We start from the raw sequence: 21,446 nt of genomic DNA on the forward strand, positions 1-21,446 counted from the left end.
AGTCTGTCCTCAGCTCACCCTATTGTCACAGAGAACTGAAAGTTGTTCCTACAGTGGGTGATCTTACAGACCACAAATGCTGCAATATGTAAGCGCAATAGAAAACACAATAGAAGAACACAGACTGAGCTTTACTCTCAGTTTCTTGTATTTGGTAGGTGTGAGACAGACCCTTAAAGTAGCAGTACTTCAGGGTAATTTTTTCTGTGTTTTTATGCACTTAGAGCACAAGTGCAGTGTATAAGGAGTGTTTCATAAAGTTGTAATTCATAGTTGTGAACTACACCACAACTATAAATTGCAATCTTTAACATTACAGAAACAGTCCACGTGTCAGTCATTGATTTCTTACACCCATACCACTGCCCCTGCTTGAGACTTTTTAGAAAAATATAATATAAAATACCTCGTGTTGGCAAGAATCCTGGAGAATGCAAATCAGGAGGAGAAATTTGAGTAAAAAGACTGTAACAACAAAACGTCATACTTTGCCCATCATTGTGCTGATGATCCAAGTATCTCCAAGGGCTTTGCAAATCTTGCGGCGATGAATCCTTAGAGCCGCTTTCCCCACTTGGCCAGATGAGAGACATGGTGTGGCGGGGCTGAGGTCCCTGTCCATGGTATCCCATCCCTGCTGGAGAACCTTGATTCCACAGTTGAACTGCGGGTCTGCTGGAAAAGCACAAATCCTCGGAGTTCTCCTTCTGTAGGATGGGTTCAGGAGATGCTTGGTCCCCCCTTAGAATGAAAAGATCTAAATTGTCTTCCGGTCTTTGATACAGGCTTCCTGTGTGGCCACTAAAAAGTCACATAATTTCTCTCACAGTTTTCTTCAATGAGGAATTAAAATAATTCCAGACATCTGAGGGTACATTGTGAGGATTAATTCACCAAGATTGTTGAGATATTCAGACGCTGCAGTGATGAGTACCACAGAAAAGCCAGAAACAAAAAACCATCTTATTTCATGCAAGACTTGGATGCCACTCAGTAAACAAGGCTTGGGGCCACACACTGAACAGAGAGGATAAAAAAAGAGTATTTGAATTAGTCTCATTCCCTGGATGCTATCCATTATACAGAACACAAAATATACAATCATAACATGGAAGATTGTATTGTAACACTACAGCTGTTGTGACAGACTTCATTTTGATATTTTCATACTTTAGTGTGCTTTGCTTTGTGACCTTAATGTTTTTACTTAGTTTTTAAAAGGCATTTTTGAGTGTAAAATGCACAATAGACTAACTGCAGCTCCCACAGAAATCACTCCATAGCGTGAATGTTGAACACCCATTAGAACCAAAGTGGGGTATCATCGCTGGTAACTACAGAAGGTAGATGGTTTTCATCTCAGGAACAAATATCACCTATTGGAATCTCAGCCAGTTAGGAAAACCTGCTGCTATCTCTGCATCACAGGTCTCCTGAAAGAATACCTTGTTCTCCAACCATTTCTCTGTTTCACTCTTAACTCTTTGTCCTTAACATACGCTTTAACTATGGTTGTACCTGGGGAAGGATATTAATCAACATCCAGGAGGTTGACAGCACAATAGTAAATTATCAGCTGCAGCCATAATCCATGTGCTCCATAAATTCATTTTAAAGCCAGAATCTCTGTGATCTATGTGTTAGCTATGTTGAAGCTTAGCTGCTGTCTGATTCACATGTCAGATCGGTTCATTCTGCTCTTCAGAAACGTGCAGATGAGCCCTCCCGTTTCTTAGTGTGGGGTAATGTTTTCGGCTTTCGCATCATTGTGTTTAATAGCCTTGGTAGAAGGGGCTATTAAAGCCCGAGCTTTCTTTTCTGATTTTGTCCAACTGCTTTTTGAAACCGTTTTTGCTTTTGGCATCGAAAACATCCTCTGCTAGTGAATTCCACAATTTAATTACATATTGTGTGAAAATGTACTTCCTTTTGTTTGCTTTAAACCTGGTGCTTGATAACTTCTTTGGATGCTTCCTAGAAATATGTAATGAGAAATAGGGAGCAATTATTAACAGTTCACCTTGTCCTTGTTTGTTATGATTTTATAAAACGCCTTTATATTTTTCTCAAGCGTTTGTTTTCTAGGGCAAAGAACCCAACTCTTTTTAATCTCTCCTTGCACAGAAGTTATCTTTGTGCCCTTTTCTGCATCTTTTTAGGCTGCTTGTATCCACTCTTACATTGATACTTTAAATCTACATATAGTATTCAGTATGTGAGTCTACTATGGATTTATTAGAAGGATATAGTTACAGGTTTAGTTTTATTTTCTAGTTCTTTCTTAATAATTCCCAACTTTTTTTTTTTTTTTTGCCTTTGTGATTGGTGCTGAGCATTGAGGTGGTGCTTTCATAGGTATATTCGCAAGGATTCCACACTGTAATTCCTATGTAGTAATAGCTAAATTAAATCCTATTATGTTGTATGAATATTTAGTCTCTTTTCTCTCATGTCATGATAACTTTATTTTAGAGTCTTTGGTAAGGGTTTTAATTTTTTTTTTAATATTTATTTTTTTTTAAGCAACTAGTGCTACTTGAATTTCTCACACATATGCCCATTGACTACTTCAGAGAACTCTGGTAATTTGTGAATCAAAATTACCCTCTGCAAAAAACTCATGTTGAATCTTTCCTGTTTTATCTACCTAAGTGTCTGTTATTATTTATTGTATTTTCTACCAGTTTCTGTGGCATGGAATGTAGACCAACTGAACTGTGTGAGTCTTCCTAAAGCCCTGTTTTTACTATTGCCATTAAATCACTTTCCATTCTTTTGTTGCTTACCCTGATTATGTGCAAGAGTTATTAGTTAAGCTCTTTCATGTCTGAGTTTCTTTATAACTGTTAGATGGGAACCATTTATTCTTTCCGTTATACATTTTCTGAGACTTGACCTTCCAGAGAAGGGGGTTCTCTTGCAAACCCTTTTAAACTTCTCCGTAGCGAACACAAGCACAAAGAATTAATTTGTTGGTTGTGGGTTTTTTTGAACACTCTTCTTACAACTCATCTGTTGGCAGAAACAGATTCTGTATAAGGTGTTCAGAAAGGTTATTTATTGCTTTAAAAAGTTGTTCCTCAAAATTTTTATGGGCCTGCCTTATTCTACATTTACTTTCTTAAGAAAAATGATGAAAATGTACACCTTTTTCTGCTTTCTGCATTTAGATATGACTTCCTCTTTTGGGATGGTTTCTTTTTGCTTCTAGTAAATGCCTTCACTTGGCTCACTTTTAAAAAAAATCCTATTCTTTTCTTTTTGTGGTTATACATTTGTTTTGTGAGTTCTGAGTAATAAGTAGGAATGAATTGCTGTAGGACAACTTTAAAGGTTCCTGCATCTAAGGGAACTGTATCATGTCTTTCTCCTGGAGATTTTTGCCCTCTTGCAAAGGATGTTCATCTAAAGTGGCAACCGAATTATGACTGTTTACAACCTAGCATATTCAGGTAAATCAGAACTGGTTAGGGATTTCTTTAGTATCTCAGGCTGTAATTTGCTGTGTCTGCCAGACAAACTGCTGAGATGTTCCTCAAAATGATTGAGGCAGAGAACTGGGGGTCAGGATTATTACAGCTATTCTAAGGTAAGGCTTTCCTGTTACTTGTAAGAGACGTGAATCTCTGATAACATACCTCCTAACAGTAGCATCTTAAAGCCTTTTACCCTTAGCTGCTTCTTTTTAATTTCCTTTTCCTATGTCCCTTATTTTAAATAGGACTTTTTTCTGAAATTGCTGTGGTGGGCTTTGTTGTTATTTTTTCAGTCCTATAGAGAACTGAATTTATGTGCATTATGTTCATTATTACAAGGTGGCTCTTTAATAGACATCTATTAAATTAGGTTTAGTGATCTTAGCACTAAAGCAAACTTGCTCTTTCTGCCATGGGTTTTCTGGCTAGCTTCTGCCTCTCAAGTCTTCCATTCTGCATTTCATAATCGCTGTCAGCATTTTGGTAGGATGCTGCGTAGTATGATTCTAACACCATTCCCTTTCTTTTTAGGGCTGAAATTAAAAAAACCATGGAGATTTTACGGTACTTTTTAATTTTCCTTTATTTATTTTATTTATATATGCTTTAATTCACAGCAGCAGTACCTCACCTGTTTATTCTACTCCGTGATTATTATGAAACATACCTTAGTATTGCAACGTACAACATCTTCTCCGGCCCCTGCAGTTGTGTCTTATATAAGTCTTGTCTTTAAAAACTAGCATTGTACTTCTCTTACCTTAGTTCTTAGGCTTCAGGTTTTATACTGAAGTGCTTGCACATTTGACCTGGCTATCTGTTTGGGTACTCTGCTCAAAGTGACAACAAACTTTGTCTGTTGAGGCAGCTCTTTGCTGAATTCAGTACCTGAATTTTATCAACTTATGTCCTATTCTTTTTTACAAAGATACAGAGTTCTCGTGGTTTCACCCACAGATGATGCATCCTTCTGGCCTGTGTAAGATTCTGTACCTCTAGCCTTAAAATCTCTCAGTCTTTTTAAGTCTGATCCTTTTTGCTCTAGTTGGAACCCTTTCTCCTTTGTAGGATTCCTCGCATCTAAAGGCTTCTTTGGCTAAACTTCTCTTCCCTTGAATAGAGACCAGCCACAAAAAAGAGCAAATTTAACGTAATGTCTGACTTGCTAGCATCCTATTCAGACAATCAGTCACTCATTCAAAGTAATATACTGGTGGGATTAGAAATTGTCAGATTGTGCTCAAGGAATAGTTTTGCTTTTGTTTTACGTATTGGCTGACACACTTTCCTGTCTTTTGGCTCATCAAGAGTGCTTCCTTCCACAATCTTGGGGATGCCTCTACCCCAGAGGACCTACAAGACCTGGAAGCTCTCCCAGTAATACGTTGTAAAAAAAGCTTTAAATGGTTTTCAGAGTACATCAGAATCGTAATTATCTGAAGAACATGGGAAGAACACTGAATAGAGCTCGATAATCGCGTTTACCAGTAACCAAAATGCCCTGCATGCCCATGGATCTGTGGAAATAATTAGTAATAGAAGCAATTTACCATTTAATTAATAAATGACAAGGGGCAAAACCTTGTCTGGGTTCACTGAATTTGGATAATTGAGGCTCCACTGTATTTTAAAATCTGAAATATTAACCATTATTCTGTGTGCTTGAGATAATAATCATTTAAAAAATGTGCACATAACGGGATCTAAGCCTACTTATAACAGGATCTAAGCCTAGTTGTATTATTTCTACAAAACGTGGAAGAATTTCATAATGTCCTACATGCAAAGATTTTCCCTGCAAGAAACAATCACTTTTTTTTTTTTTTTAAGTGTCTGAAATCTGTGTCCTGAAATATATAGATCTGTGTCAGCTTTGAATCTGTAACTGCATTCAGGAGCCAGTGAGGATTTTCAGAAGGCAGTGAATAGCCTCTCACCAAGAGGAGTAAGAACCAGTGCAGCAGAACATCTTCAGACTGGTTCTTATTTCAGCTGCCCACAAAGGAACTTGAGATTGATGTTGATAACTTAAATTTTATAATGAAATAAGAAACAGATTAGAATTTGTCCTCGCCATAAATAGCCATTCAGAATATGCTGTAGCAAGTGGATTGTGGAAGGCTGGGATTGAAGACAGGCGTTCTTGGCTTATAGTATATTCCAATGGGTTCAGCTGCCATAAAGCACTGGTTTGCTGCCTCTTCAATTAGAAGTCATTGAAAAAAGAGTTCCAGACTTCTGCCTTCCTCTGCTTTGTCATGCCATCTTACACGTTTAACAGACCCTACCCGTGAGGCATTGAAGCAGTATGGCTGAAGAACAAGGACTGCGCCCCTAAAAGGCAGCATCCTTAGCATCACTCTTAAGCTGTCAAAACCCAAGGTGATTCCCTTCTCTTTTCTCCATCACGTTGTTTCTTGCATTGTCATTTTGTCCCTCAAACCTCCTTCTTTCTGGCATGGTCCTAAGGATACTGCAGAAGAAAACAGGTGTGGTCATAAATGAGACTCTGCATTTAAATCTGAAAGCAGGGAGAATCAGATGAGTCTCATTCAGAAGGTCTGTCTATCCACTGCTTGAAACCTGTTGCTGGAAGCATTCTATTCCTGTACTCAAGAGACTTGCTGTAAATCAGTTTAGTTTGTATTATCCTTTTCGAATATACTACAGTCATCAGAGGATAGGCAGTCCTTGCAGAAGTTTAATTCCAGCCCCACCCAGATGTTTCATTCATAAGGAATTGGAGGAATGAACAATAAAACCATGCTATGAAGTTCTCTGCGTCAGAGGGTTGTGTCTGTTGCTTCTGAAGAGGTGAGTAAAACTAAAATCAGCCATTTCATTCAAGTCATTACTGCGATCACATCAAAAGTATCACAGAATCTGGTGCGTACAGTTGTTTCTGCTCAAGGGATCCATTACCGGAAAAGCAGGGAGGGTTGCGTCAGAAATGATGAGTTGGCACCATTCGTGGTGGTAAGGGAAGCCTGGTTATGCAATGAGCCACATCCTGCCCTCCTAACTCTGTGAGTAGCTCTATTGAAGTCAATAGTAATTACATCTATTAAAATCAGTGGAACTACTTGCATCAATAAGATAAGTAGGATTTGGCCCAAAAGTTGGTTAATATCAATGTTTTTAATCTCTGATTTTTATAAATGCTATAGTCATTCAGCAATATAAAGTGAGGTGAATAAAGAACATTCTGTGCTTTGAATAGCTTGGCATCAGACACGGACAGGGCATGTGATTAATACCATATTGTTGGCTTTGTTTTTTGCTTTTCAGTTGTGGCTGGCAATGTCCTTTTCATAATTGCTGGTATCCCCCTGAGCCTATATAATCACCCTCTCCAGCTTTTCTACGATGCCCTTAGATTTTTCCTGTACTCAATGTAATATGTTTCTGCATTCAGTTACTCTCCCATCAGAACCATAATGTGTTTCTGATGTGCTACTCTGACGTGGTCAGAGCTGACGTGGGGCAATGTATTCACCTGACAATGTTTCCCAAACCAGATATGTTATCCGTATTTTCTTGTGCATAACCATCACACTGCAGAATTGTGCTTTGTAGTTGTGCTTCTGGGAAAACCTGTGGAACTGCAGCACGCTGGTTCAGTCAGTGGTGTTAGATAGAAAGTTGTGCTTGAATTGCAGATAGTACAGTTCACTTGGCTGCCTAAAATAATAGAATTAGGGGGTAAATAATAAAAAAAATGGGCAATCCTGTTCTCGTCATAGATCTACAAACATAGACTTCTTGTTGGAGCATCATAATCTTGACACTTGCTACTGAAAACAGACAATATATGATACTTCTGTTAAAGCAGAACTATGATTCATGCAGAAATGTGAACCAGGAATGGAGTCGTTGAAGTTACACTCTAGTCTTAATGTTGGCAAAATTACATAATTAGAGGCACAAGCCTCATTCTTTATATTTTTCAGTAAGTAGTATCTAATGTGTTTCTTTTCTTCCTGACAGTATATAACTTCTTGGATGGGCATTCATTGTCACAAGAAAACTTCTTTTGGTAAAAACACAGTAAGGACTGGTAGTTGTCTATGTTATTTAGTGTATGTCAATGAAGTGAAAGCCTTACTGCAGTCAGAAAAGATTAATTAATGTGCCATGAAATTCTGCAATGCCTTCTCACACGAGGTTTCCATTTTTTGTTCTCGCTGCCGTGACATTCAGGACCAGATTCTGCTTTCAATGAAATGTGCGGTCACGTGACTGACATTAAAGGATTTTTACTGATCTAACAGCAGAATGCGTAATTTATGACTACACAAGGGTAAAGAGAGAAATACTGTCAATATTATAATTGCTATATAGATAAAACTTGAATGCATTCATAGCAGTAATCCATTCACTGGTTAAGTTCCTTAAGGAGATTCACAAATTCCCCCTACATATATACTCCCTGGTGTTCCTTAGGGATGGAATTTCCTACAAGGCTTTGAAAATCTGAAGCCATACGGCTCCCTACTGATGCTGTGGGAGTTGATGGTCCTTATGTCACTATGGATGCAATTTGCTCAGTTTTCCTGGATGTTTGAGATGTCTGCAGGAACTATGCAGGAGGGAGAGATAAGATTTGGATTGCCAGCTGAGGGATGGGAAGGATTAATCCTTGTGAAAACAGCAAACTATTACTCAAGTCTTTGCACAATGAAGTATTATGTGTGTTTACAGGTGTGGTAAATAGCCTCCTTGCAAGTTCGTTCCTGCATTGTTTATCCAGCTACACTTATATTGATGACACACCTTATAAACAATTCATAGAAGTTTATATATGATTTATTAATATTGAAGAACATTTTGAGATGGATAATATGTATTACACATTTTGCAAGCATGTCACAGATCTATCTATAGGTTATTACAAACATCAATTGGCATGTTCCATTCAATCCTTTGTAACAGCTAATAAGTATTTATTGAACCCTTTATTAATGATTTTTTTTTTAAACCTTCAGAAGTAGCCCTTGTAAAAGTATGACCTCCTGGCCATGTAAGGAATTTAAAGGTTCTGAGTTGAGAGTAGGAGATGGACAGTCCAAATGCAAATTCTTCTTAAAAGAGAATTGGACAGTAACGATGAAAACTCATTTTAAATTACGCTGCTGTCCAAGCATTTTTTCTAATCAAGTGTTGTAGAGCATATCACATCTTTTAGCAATCATATCTGAAAAGATTCTCACTTGTAGGTACTTACAGAAATCCGAAGAAGGTAAATTAATTTTAATTCTGAGCTGCTGAAAATACACTAGCACCAGGCTCTAGTAAAAACTTGCAAAGATTGATATGCCTGAGAACACTGTCTTTTAAAATTAGCATTTCTTAGACTGGTAGAAAAGCCAAAGGATTCTGACTCTGTTATTATCTGTATTATTTAGTGCTTTTCCCCATTTTTCTGAGAAGATCAGAGAACCATAGGTCATGAGTGAGAGAGGAAACTGGCTTTTGCTGTATTTTTCTTCATTGCTTTGTCATGTTTGATTGGTTTTAATTCTTAAGAATATAGGTCACTTTATATGCATCCAGTTGGCCTCTCCAGATTTAGGTTTTCTAGGTGAGGTGGTTAGTATCTGCCTGTGTTTTTCTGGCTTTGAAACCTCAGTGCAATGATGATTGCTTCATCTCTTTCTGTGCTGCAATTGCTGTGACTCTTACTAGTTCGTATTTGTACCAAATAAAGAGGAACAATGGAAAGACTTTTAAGACCTTAGGAATTATATCACTGTTTTATCTTGGCTTGTAAATAATCATACTTTTTGGAAATTTAATTTAGGGTAGGTAAGAGAATTTGCAGATTAGTATAATGATGTAAATCAGTTGGGTTGGATCTGCTCATTCACATGTTGGAATTTCAGAAGTGTCTGTTAACCTAGAAAAATATATCTGGTTGAACGTGTACAGAAGATCATTACTTCTTTTTTGGACATATTTAAATCGGATGGGTGAAAGAGTCCATGGGGTTTGTTGAAATGCAGAATGAAGATTTTATTTCTAAAGCAAGGTGTCATGCAGAGATAGGGAGATCTGATAATGTACAGATTATGGTGACCTGAGTTTCTGTCAGTCTCCAGCAGCTATCATAAACAAAGTACATGATAAAGGATGCACCTTTTGCTGCTCCTGAAGGCGTTATAAAAGCATACTGATACTTCTACCATCTTTTCTGTTAATCATATACAGCCTACAGTCAAGCTTTATATTTCTGAGCAGGACCAAGTCAAATAAAGACATGCACAGGAAGATATTTTAATACATTTTGGTGTAGCTCTTAAATTCATATCTGAAAAGTAAATTGCACAGAATCACTGAGGTTGGAAGGGGTCAATGGACATTGTCTAGTCTAATCCTCCAGCTCAAAGCAGCATCACCTAGAGCAGGTTGCTCAGTTGAGTTAGGTTTTGAGTATTTCCAAGGATGGAGACTCCACAGTCTCTGAGCAACCATTCTCATGTTTGAGTACCCTCACCATCAAATTTTTTTTCTCATGTTTAAATGGAATTTCCTGTATTTTGATTTCTGACCATTCTCTGTTGTCCTTTCACGGGATAACACAGAGAACAGGCTAGCTCAGTCGTCTTTACTGCCCCAGTAGAAGTAAATAACCCCCAGTTATTTATACACATTGCTTAGGTTCCTTGAGCCTTCAAGATAACTTCCCAAGATAATTATCTGCAAAAACCTTACTCAGTATCTTTTCAGTGCTTACTGCAAGGAGGAGGGTCTATTCTTTCATTGTGTAGGGAGACAAATGATTTGCAACAGTTCTCCAGGAAAGCTGGGATGATCAATTTAAGTTAATAGTGATAGGAATAAGATAGTCCTTAGGTTTTTGCCAGCATTTTATTTGTTGAGGTAATTCATTATTGTGGTCAAGATGATCAACAGTGTTGAACACTTTTTGTTGTTGTTGTTTTTTTTTTTTTTCTTCTCTTTTTCTCAAGAATGTTTTTCTGCTTGCTTCCAAGGAAGAATAAGGCTGTTTTCTGTGTTCAGAGAATCACAGAATATTTGAGGGTTATAAAGAACTAGGAGCTCCTGAGAAGGTATATCAAACTCGGTGCTAAAGCCCTGGAGCATTGCTATTCGGGAAGGTCCTTTATAATGTTTTAAAATTCATCTGTTTCAAGCGTGCATTTTGTTCTTAAGTCACCTATACTACTGGGAGGTGGTTTAAAAAAGAAAGAAAAACTGTGCAGTTTGCTAAGCTAGGAATTCCTGCAGCATTCAAATATTAGTACAGCTCTATTGTTTCTGTTACTGACTTTTCTAAGTCACATTTTTAGTCTTCTGTTACAGTTATGGGTAAAACAGTTGAGATGGTGGTGGAATGGCATATTTCAGAAAGCATACTGCTTACCCCATTTCCAAATTTTAAGTGTCGTTGGCCATATGAAAGCTTCTGCCGTGTGGAGAGATGATAGTGGTGCCAAGTCGTGCTCGTATATCTACAGCTTAAGTTTCTGTTTGATAGGAAGCAACACTGATCAGTTGTTGATGATGAGATTTCAGCTTGTTTTAAGAAGAGCTGCTAAACAAACTTGTTTGGTTTACCATGTCTGTGTGATTCTTTGAATTTGTCCCACTAAACCCAACACAAGAATTTGCTTTTATAATCTCCCATTACTGTTTGTCTGTTGATAAATTGGGCACATATTTTCTTTCAGTCTTTAAATGCTCATTGTTGGTCTCTGAAATTCTGATTCTACACACTAGTGCATGGCCCACATTGTTTACTTGATTTAAGCTACATTCGGGGCAGTTTCAGCTGTTGAGATTAATCAGGAATCGTGAGCATTGGAACAGACAGCTGGTCTTTACCATTTTGTCTTAGGAGGTCTCAGACATCTACTAAGACCTAGAATGTGCACAGATTTTATACTAATATAATTGTTCTATTTGAAACGATTGATGTTTTTACTGAAGTAATTATACTAGATCAACTTCATGCATGGATATAGTTATACTAATACAAGATTGAGTTATAAACCCATACAGTTGCATCAGCATAAAACAACATGACTCTCTTGTTGAGGCAAGGATAGGGCTTAAGTTTTTATATTTTAATTTATTTGGAAATAGAGGGTTACTTTATCTAATTTGAATTTTAACATACCATTAAATCTTCTCCAAGAAATAATATAGTATGTTTAAGATCATAGATATCAGTTAGCAAATCTAATAGAAGGATTTCTAAGGAGGGATAGATGTATGTCAGACATTAAGATATATTGGCAGACAATGTGCCAAGAATTGAGAGGTATTTATGTATTAACATAGCTGTTCTCCTTCAAGCAATATAAGATGTATTAGACGTTTGTCCCAGCCTATATTTTTTCAGTGCATTGTGTACAGAGAAAAGGATGCGTTTCTTGAACTCCAGTGATATTCACTCTCTTTGTCATAAGAAAGGAGAGAGTTTGCATTAAACAGATTCCTTTTATGTTCTACCTACAGAATTTCAAAGAATGCCGAACAAATGAGGTAGGAGTTTGTACATTTGTGCATCAAAGAAATGCTTAAATAGTTTCTTATATGTATAAAAGTACATTGTAGGGCACCCTCAAAGAGAAACTATATTCTGTAATCAATCTGTTGCCACCTGAATAATTAAATAATGTTTTTCAATTTAGAAATGCTCTTATACATGCTAAAACTATAAAATATCCTGCTGAGAAAAAAAATTAATGGACTGGTTGCTAAATGGTCACTGCTAAAGGTAACATAAATGCAGAGTCATTGCAGTTATCACAAAACTGTCATTTTTAGCAATATAGTAGTATTTTCATAATACACCCTACCAGGTGCTCAGATAATGCAGAAGTTAACCAAAAAACCTTTCTCTTCCGTCTTTCAATTTGGTATTTTCTTTCTAGATGGCAAAACTTTTCAAGTGACGTGGATCCCATGTTACTATGTAAGTTGTGCTGAGCAGTTAAAAAAATCAGGAAGAGGATGGAATTCTATTTTTTTAAATTTTAAGATGATTGTGTCAGCCATCAGGGGGTAGGGGTAACTGTAAAAGTGAGAAAAGTATGAATGGAGTTTTGTTCAATAGCTGCAGTTCAGTATAATGATCCAGAAATGGGAATATTAAGACCAAAAAGAAATTAAGTGAAGGTATGTAGAAAATCTGTCTACATGGAAAGTATATGCATGTTATATTTAAATGCCTTCTTATTTGTAGATTTTCTGAAAACTCTTTCAAATGGACCATTTAATACCAGATAAGCATAAAATTACTACAGGAGCAGTGCCTCAGTATGATCAAGTGAATGAAAGAATTATCCAGCAGTCTTTGATTTAGGAAGCAGTATTTCTGGTTTAGTTATCCAACACAACCTTGACATAAGAAGTCTTCTTAAGGTGGGTTTTTTCCTGATTTTGAGTTACAGGATATTTTAGAACTTCTTTGGAGTGTTTAAATATACCCTACTGATTTGTTTGTCCATTAAGTTACTAGTTAATACGCTTATTACCCAGATTTCAGAGTAGACTTTTTTTTTGGTCTTGAGTATAGTTTTTTACTCCTGGAATATGCCTAGATCCATTGTTTGGCCATATTTGAAGTTTTGCAGGATTTCAAAAAGATTATGGGTAAGGCTGTCTTTTTCAGCTGCCCTTGATACCCAGTAGGTTCTTTGTATCTTATTTCTTCAGCCTATATATCCAGTAGTTTTTGGTTTAGGGATTCCTGCTCCTTTCAGAAGAGCCCAGAGGTCCTGTGTTGAATCACCAGTTCATTTTCACTGCCTTATGAGCAAATGGGAAGCCAAAACATAGCTTCTGCAATAAGGGACAGAGAAAGAAATCCGCAATGACTTTCCTTCTTAGCTTTCCTCTTGTGGAACCTCCTCCTCCAACACCCTTTTGAGATGGTAGGATGTGAATGAATGAAGTAGTGAATGAAGATCGTCCAGTGGGGACATGCTATAATCTGTTTACACAACTGACCTAATGCAGGGTTTATCACCTTAGGGCACCATAGAGACCTCAGTGCCACAGGCTTCAGCTGAGTAGTCTCCTCTGGCAGTTCTGGTAGAATTGACAGAAGCCTAGCTAGCAAGAAGAAAGGTTGAGGCATACCTCGGTCTGATCTAAGTGATGGGGCAGAATACCTGCAATTCTGTCTGGTGATGTGGGGAAGCGTGGTGTACTGGTTTCTGCTCATGTGAAGGTGAATACCCCTGTTTATCCCCTGGTAATTTGGGAAAATGTTGTTTATTCTTAAGGCCTAGGGAATGTTTAGTCTTAAATTTGTCAGATTGACCTGAGTGTGGAGTTGCACCTTGTTCTTTCCCTCTAGGGGCTGATCTGCTGAACTAGCACGGGGTGGCTTAACTCTGGCCTTTTTAATGCCTAGCCTGAGGGAAACTGCTAGTGGTACCAATGGGGCATCAGTCTGCAGACAGGATGGCAGTGATTTCACAACTGTGCCAAGTAAGCTTACGCAGAAAAAACTCCAGGCAAAATAAGAGCAAAATTGCTACTGCCTGCAAAGCTACTGCAGCAGAGTAATGTAAAGGAAATTAAATATATACAATCCTCTTGACTAGGCAGCCCGCTGAATAATAAACCTTCCTAAAGCCAGCGAGGCTTATTCATGTAATTGTTTATGATTTTCTTTGTGCATGTGTCTTCATTTACATTGTGTATACCGCATATGTTTATATTTATACAAATTTACTGTTGAACAGAAGCCTACTGTAAGTACGCATATTCCCGGGTATGCCCGTATGTGTGTTTATATATGTCTGTAATATTTGTGTGCATGCACGCGTGTGTATGTGTATATGTCTGTGTGTATGAGAAACAGATGCACTGTAGGCAGATAAAGCAGATAAATATAGATTCAAATAGAAGCATAAGCCTATAAATATAGACACTATATAGAGTGAAAGCAAGCAGATCAGCACAGTTTCATTATTACTTGCATTCTGTATAATAAAAGAGTAGCTGACACTGAAATGACTGAGGGGATGACACTGTTGGCTCTCAGCAAACGTAGTAAAAAGGTAAGAAAACTTCTTTCCAATATGAGCAGCAATTATGACAGAAGATTTACTATCTCTAAGTGTCTGCTTAACACAAGTCATTGTGTAGTTTCTTCTGGGGTTGAAGTCAGAGGATGGAAACAAAGCATAACGTTTGTAATTTTGCCTTCAAATAAGTGAATAAAATAAAAATCCTGACCCACAGCCTGAGAAAGTGCAACCTCTATTTTCTGTTCTACAGTAAGCCTCACACACTGCGTGTGTCGCCTTTCTGCTGCTGCTACACAACAGATCTCCTTTGCTCCAGGTCCTCCAAATGAGCTTGGGTGGCAGAGTATTGGGAAAAAACTTTTAAGTTCATGACAAAATTAACTTTCAGAAATAACGTTGTGAGTGTGTCTGTGTATATGTATCTTAGCCTTCTGTTTGCATGTCTCTGATGCCTGTTTTAAGAGTCAGCTTTCTGTCTGTTGTAGCAATATAGCTTTGGCTAATCCATATCTGTAATGGAGGCAGTTAAAGTCAAAAACGTCTTAATCTTACCAGATATAAAGAAAACATTGCAGCTATTCAGGGAGGCCTGAAAAGTCAATTTTTTTCTTATTCTGTAACATTTTGATGAGGGTGTTCAGATAAATCAAGATTGCTGGAAAATACCAGAAAATTGTCAATACTGTGTTTTATTTTTCTTTGTATAATACAGGCAGTATTGAGGCATTTACAGGCTAGCAGCTGAGTTCGGCATTCTCTTTCCAGCTTGATCACTCACTTGGAGAGAGATCCTGCACAAATTGTTTGAAGTCTATGTCCTTATTTCCCCATTTGTGAGTAGAATTGATAATAATTATGTCACGGAGATCAGTATTGAATAATACCTTGTTTTGTTAATAAGTCTCATGATTTCATTGGAACTACTCCTAGAGCAAGGTGTTCAATAAGAGTATCTCTCTTTTTACGAAGTGCTCTGACAGTCTTGAGGAAAACGAAGAAATAACAGTAGAAAATACTATTGCTGATGTTCTGTATTGTGTTACAAACAATTCACTTATTTTTAATGTATTTAATTGTTTTCAAAATATGCCATTAGCTGATGAGTATTGTCAAGTTTCTGTATTCTGAGGAACTCGCAGCAAAGCAGAAGAAAGGTAAACAGCAGCATGTATATATTCATACTCAGACCATCAGTACTCGATACAAGAAAATGTAACCAAAGACAGAAAATTAAAATGTCAAGTGGTGGAAGCTTTGCTCTGGTATTCAGCTCATGTAACGCTAGTTTTCTTAAAATATCCAGCCTGGGCTAATTTTCCTCTGCAGACAAAAAGAGAAAGGCAGCTCAGAACATCTGGGTTCTGCTCCCAAACTCGTTACATGGTTTGGCACAAGCCACTTTTTGCTCAGCTTTCTTATTTTGGTGCATGAAGATAAACTCTTCAATAAGCTCTTCAAGGTATATTTTAACACATTATTCAGGTTAGACCCCAGTTCCCAAACACCTAGGTGTTTTCTAAAAATTTGATCTTTGAGTCACGTGAAGTACTCTGTGAAGGTGCTTATTTTTTACTACATCTATTGAGATGCCTGAATTAAACACAAAGAGGAGTCTGAAGTCATATGTATCTGAACAGCAAGAAGCTATGGGGAAATCTCTGACTGCTACAGGAGGCGTTGGCACTTTTGCTTGTCCTTGAGCTCGTGGAAAAGCTCTGTGAAACAGGGACCTGCAGACTTCGTTCAGGTGCTGCTGCTCGTGGTGACTGTGGCAGGAGCAGCATCTCTCCCCTCTGGGCTGGAGGATGCGCTCAGCTCTGGGCACGGCTCCTGCATCCTGCACGAGAGTACCTTGCCCTCTGCAGTTCGGGAACTCCCCCAATGCGCAAGCTACCTGTTGTCTGAATATCCCCGAGTTACTTGGACTCCCGCAGGATGAAACCTGTGTAGTGTAAGAGTGATATTCAAGAGCATAAGGTGAATGAATATCATAAATTACAGTACATCAAAGATTAACTGGCCTATCCAGCCAATTCTTCTGAGTCCCTCCTAGTCTCTTCCGACTCCGCTGCATAGCAGCACTTGCTTCAAAATCAGTTTTTGTGTTTAGGGACCAAAACAATTATTAAGGTTTGTTGGACAGGGACTGTACTGAGCCCCCAATTATTATAGGAATTTGTGGGTTTTTTCAAAATCTCATAGGGAATGTCTGGAAGTTATTCTATTCCAGAAAGCATTCACTGTGAATTCTGAATTTTTTCTGCTTCCCTGCTCCTTTCTCGTCCTCATTCTGATAAATTAATAATTCCTCACTGGATGAAATTATAACATTAGATTGTATTTGCAGTAGGGGAAATACTTTTTCTGCAAAAAAAAAAAAAAAAATTTGCTCTTGATCTAAAACCTTGCATGTGTTGATTTCAGTCTGGATCAGATGATTGCAGCTGAGTTATAGTCTTGAAAACTGAGGTTTATTATGGAAACGCTGACATAACCTCAGTTCTTTTGGTTCTGGCAGACATGGCAAAAATATCCAGAGACCTTTTTTTCTGAGTTCTTCGCTAGTCTCCTTGGACTTTGCATTCTGAGTCTTTGCCAATTTTGCTGCCATTCACTTTGACTAAAATCATCTTGGAAATATGTCAGTCTGTAAGAACCATTAGGAAATGACACCATTACACATGTTTAATAGGTTGGTTGAAGGGTGGGGAAAGTTTAGTAATTTCTGCTGTGTCATGGTCATTCCAAAATGGTGGAGTCCAAAAGGTTTATGTGAAAGAAGTTGGTAGGAGAAAAATGAAGGTAAATTGCCAAGCAAAACATATTTGTTGTGATCTACTTTCACTGCAAGGAAAATCATGTTGCAGGAGGTCTGCAAAAGGTTTATTGATTCTTTAACTAGCAAGAAGAGTTGGCAAGCATCTCTAATGTATTTATTTTTGTCTCTATCATTTTAATATTTTTTTATTATTCATTTTGCCATTAAAAGCCCATGGCAACCTAGCGCTGTGCTTATCTCCTCCCACAGTCATTAAAAAGACAGAAACTGTATTGAGAAACATTAAGCTTACATGCAAAATCATGAAATCCTAGAGTAATAACTTGTTTATAACCTTAGTCTCTCCCTTATGATACAGTCTTTACTGAGAAGTGACATTGTTTTTCTGCAAATACAGAACTATAGATCCTTGGATACATGCAAATGGCATCTACTATTAATGTGTTTTGCTAATCAAAAAAACCAAATAACAACCAACCAACCACCACCGAAACCCAAGCCCCAAACCAGCTGTCTGGCATAGTGAAAAATAATGCCACTTTGCAGGTATGTTGTCTTGTAGGGACAGCGTGTATCAGAGGAGTTAAAGACTGTAACGTACAGTTACATACAAAACCCACAGTTTGTTAGCACACACAGACTTTTTTTTAGGATTTTCTGACCTAAGTAGGTATCCAAGATGCTGTTTGTAAAATATTTGGTGGGATTTCATAGCTGTGTGGACTTCTAAAAACTTCAGTATTCACAACATAGTAGAAAACCTTTTTCTTGAAATATGAATCTACCCAGTATTGACTTTATAAGCTATGAGTCCATTCGTATTTTCAGTTGTTAATGATTTTTACTATAGATAATCTCTCTCTTTTTCCCCCCTTTCTGTTAAATCTCTGGATGTTCTTTTTTTCACTTTCCCTATGTGCAAAAGAGATGAACATTTGTTTACTCAAGTTTTTATGAAATTTCAGATTAGGTAAACATTGAGAATAGAAAATTTACATAGTGAAGTTTCCAGAATTCTTGAGTGATTGAAGGTAAGTTGATTATAATGGAAAGTTTTGTCAGCTTCATTTGATAGCCCCTCAAGTACAAAATATATCAGAGCTGAACTCCTTAATTGGCCTCTCCATATTTTTAGGGGATTCAGATCTCTGGTTGAACCTGATATGTACAATCCACAGCCAGTTGCTTATAATCCAGCATACAAGCAAGTGCTTAAATATATGTGTACTCTGGGCAATCATAAAGCAAGCATAGCAGTGTTTGAGCTCTTCTTACTGATATCTGAGCTTGGCTTCCCTTAGCTGGTGTTTCTTTAGTGTCTCTCTGTATCTCTTTTATATAACATCCCGAAGACTAATACATTTTAAGCTTTTACACTGCATCCCATAAGATGAGGACATATTAAACTTCCAGACTAGCTTTAAGCGTATAAATGGTACTGAAAAATATGTTCCTCTTCGCATGCAGTCTGTTCAGAAGAGCGCAAGTTCTCATTGTTTGATGAACTGCTCCGATGGTCTTGGTCTTCCTTGCATAGTGTCACTCAAAGTTTGGTTGTGAAGCGTAATTTCTAGGGATGGCTTGACAGTGATGTAGAGTTTGTGTCTTCTGTGTCTCATTTCTTTCCCCCTGTGTTCTCCTGGTCAACAAAGAAAATGTACCTGAGCACATTTTGAGTTGGCCCAATCTGTATTAAGGAGTGCTTAATCCAGATTGCACGCCCAGGTCCCCCTTTACAAGGACCTTAATCTTTTCCTTCAAGGATCAGTTTCATTTTAAGACAAATCAGACTAGTTAGGCTGCGCTTGACTTTTTGTGTAAAACTTTCCTGGATCACTTCAATGCAACTCCAGTTTTCTGTAAACCAAATAAGTAAGCATGTGCAAGACAGTGAATTACTCTTTTTTTTAACATCCTGACAGAGATCCTGGCTGTATGCTAGCTGGTAGTATCACAGCTAATGTAGTAGATGTGGCTCCGAGGAAAAGAAAAAAATCAGCAGATAGTCAGAAACATTGCATATCTGTGGAATTTCCTTAAAGTAGGGTTTGCCTTTCCTATAACAGGGTTTGTTTTTTGTTTGCTTGCTTTGCTAACTTGGGACATGTAAAAATGCCTGATGCTAGACCTGTAAAGAAAAAAACGTGTTGCCCATTACACAGAATTTGAAGGAAACAGTATAGGGAATGTATGTCTTCCAGTAAAGATAATGCACAAGAAGCTTTAGAAGCACTGATAGGTGATTCTGGGTTTTTTGTTGTCAGCACACTCAGTTTCATTTCTGATACTAGGCTAGGTGTCTGCTGTGGCTTGTGATAAACCTCCTTTTAGACTTTAGTCTTTCAATGTGCTTTAGAAACCATGTTAACACACTTTAGAATCACATTGACATTATTAGCAAAATCCCAAGCCCCACATAAATAAAGAAATGGAAGCCCAGCAGTCCACTGTGTTGCCAGCCCAGTGGTGGTCCCTGGCTTTGTGAGAGCTAGTGTCAAGTGGGAGGAGGCAGAATTTGGAAAGCACGTCTCACCTTGGAGGCAAAGGACTCAGCAATGTGCTGGGCATTCACCTGTGGGAAGGAGAAAATTTCACCTTATTGCCTGAAAATTATTCCCTTTACAGAGCTAGGGGACTGTCTGTGTCTAAATTGCAGACTCCAGGTGTGCGCCTGTGTACAAGAGAGTACAATGAGGATATTTTGGCAGGCCTAATGAGTGAGCAAAATAGGTCAAGTGTTCCTTGTTTCCAGTCTCTAATTCCCATATTTCCATGTCACTCTACCATCTCAAAAAATGCAGGGCTTTGTATTACATGTGGTGCATAGTGCCTATGATTTCAGTGCTCCTACAAGCCTGTAGGTCCTGAAGGAGTAAGTCAAAAGTTAATGTATAGTATTACTAAAGAAAGACTTCTCTTAGTAACCTTAATGACCCTCACGGCTGAATATGAGCTTCCTATGCATCTTTATACCTAGCAGATGAAGCGCCACAGTAGCATTGATATATATTTTTCTGTAGTTTCTAATAAAATTTGGGCAGTGGGTGTGGGAGGGAAACCTTGCTTTTGGATGGAGCAGTTCGTGGGTTTTGTTAAGCATCCGCTCTTCTAGCAAAGGGCATGAAAATGAAAAGGTTGGGAAAAGCAGGTTTGGTTCAGAAAGGCATGATTCTGTTTCTAAATGCTTTGCTCCCCTCTTTCCATGGCTCCCCTCCTCATGCGTACCTTAAATCCACATCTCACCCCTCTACATTTCTTCCTCTGTGTCTTTCTGAGCTCTGAATTCATTATATGGAGTAGTGTAAATCAATAGTAAATGCTAACCGCCCACTCTGTACTCAGTTACGCAATATCACATACCGTGTACACAGAGACAAAAAGGGAAAAAGCACACACAGGCTTTACATTCAAAAGCTCTTGCATAATTTTGCTTTTCTACAGCCAAAAGAGAAAAAAAAAAAAGAAAAAAAAAAAAGGAAATAACAGATGGGGAGACTTGCAGTTTTTTTCCCTTTTCTCAGACTGTACAGAGGGGAGTTAGTTTAACATCCATGGTAATTTCTAATTGCCCTGTGCTACAGATAAGCAAGGCAGACTTGCTTGTGCTTTAAAATAAGACTTTCTTCCAGCTTCCATGATGTGGTGCACTTTTCAGGTAATACGAGAAAAATTATTATGAAGTGTTTAAGGCTGAATTGGTTATTTGTTTAGTTTTAATGGAAAAAGGAAAAGAAAAACCTCACTTTAACTACTCGATACGTATTACAAAGCGAAAGAGGGACGAGGAGTAAGGGAGGTTGGATTGGATTCTCTGGCGTGGTTTTGTGCCTTTTTTTTTTTTAATCTTTTTTTCCTTTCTGAAAAGCAAAATATCTCTCAATGTAATATTTATGTAAAAAGCCAGTTATGTAACTCTCGCCTGCCTTTCGCTTTTGTTACCTCTCTGGACTGTACAGCTCTACTGTTTTTTCCTCCTGACAGATTGTATTAAAACCTGCAAATCCTGATGAAAGGAAAGAACGACTGGGTGCCCACAGCACAGACTTTAATTTCGAGCCTTTTTAAGGGCTTCAGGCTGGAAGACAATGGTTCTATTTAAGATCTGGTTTTGGCTGGAGGAATTCTTATTGAGTATTTTCCTGTCACAGTGCGCTCTGGAACATCCCTGGCTTCAGCACAGTG

This window comes from Egretta garzetta, unplaced genomic scaffold (genome assembly GCF_000687185.1).
Source record: "Egretta garzetta isolate BGI_Z169 unplaced genomic scaffold, ASM68718v1 scaffold320, whole genome shotgun sequence".
Taxonomy (NCBI): Eukaryota; Metazoa; Chordata; class Aves; order Pelecaniformes; family Ardeidae; genus Egretta; species Egretta garzetta.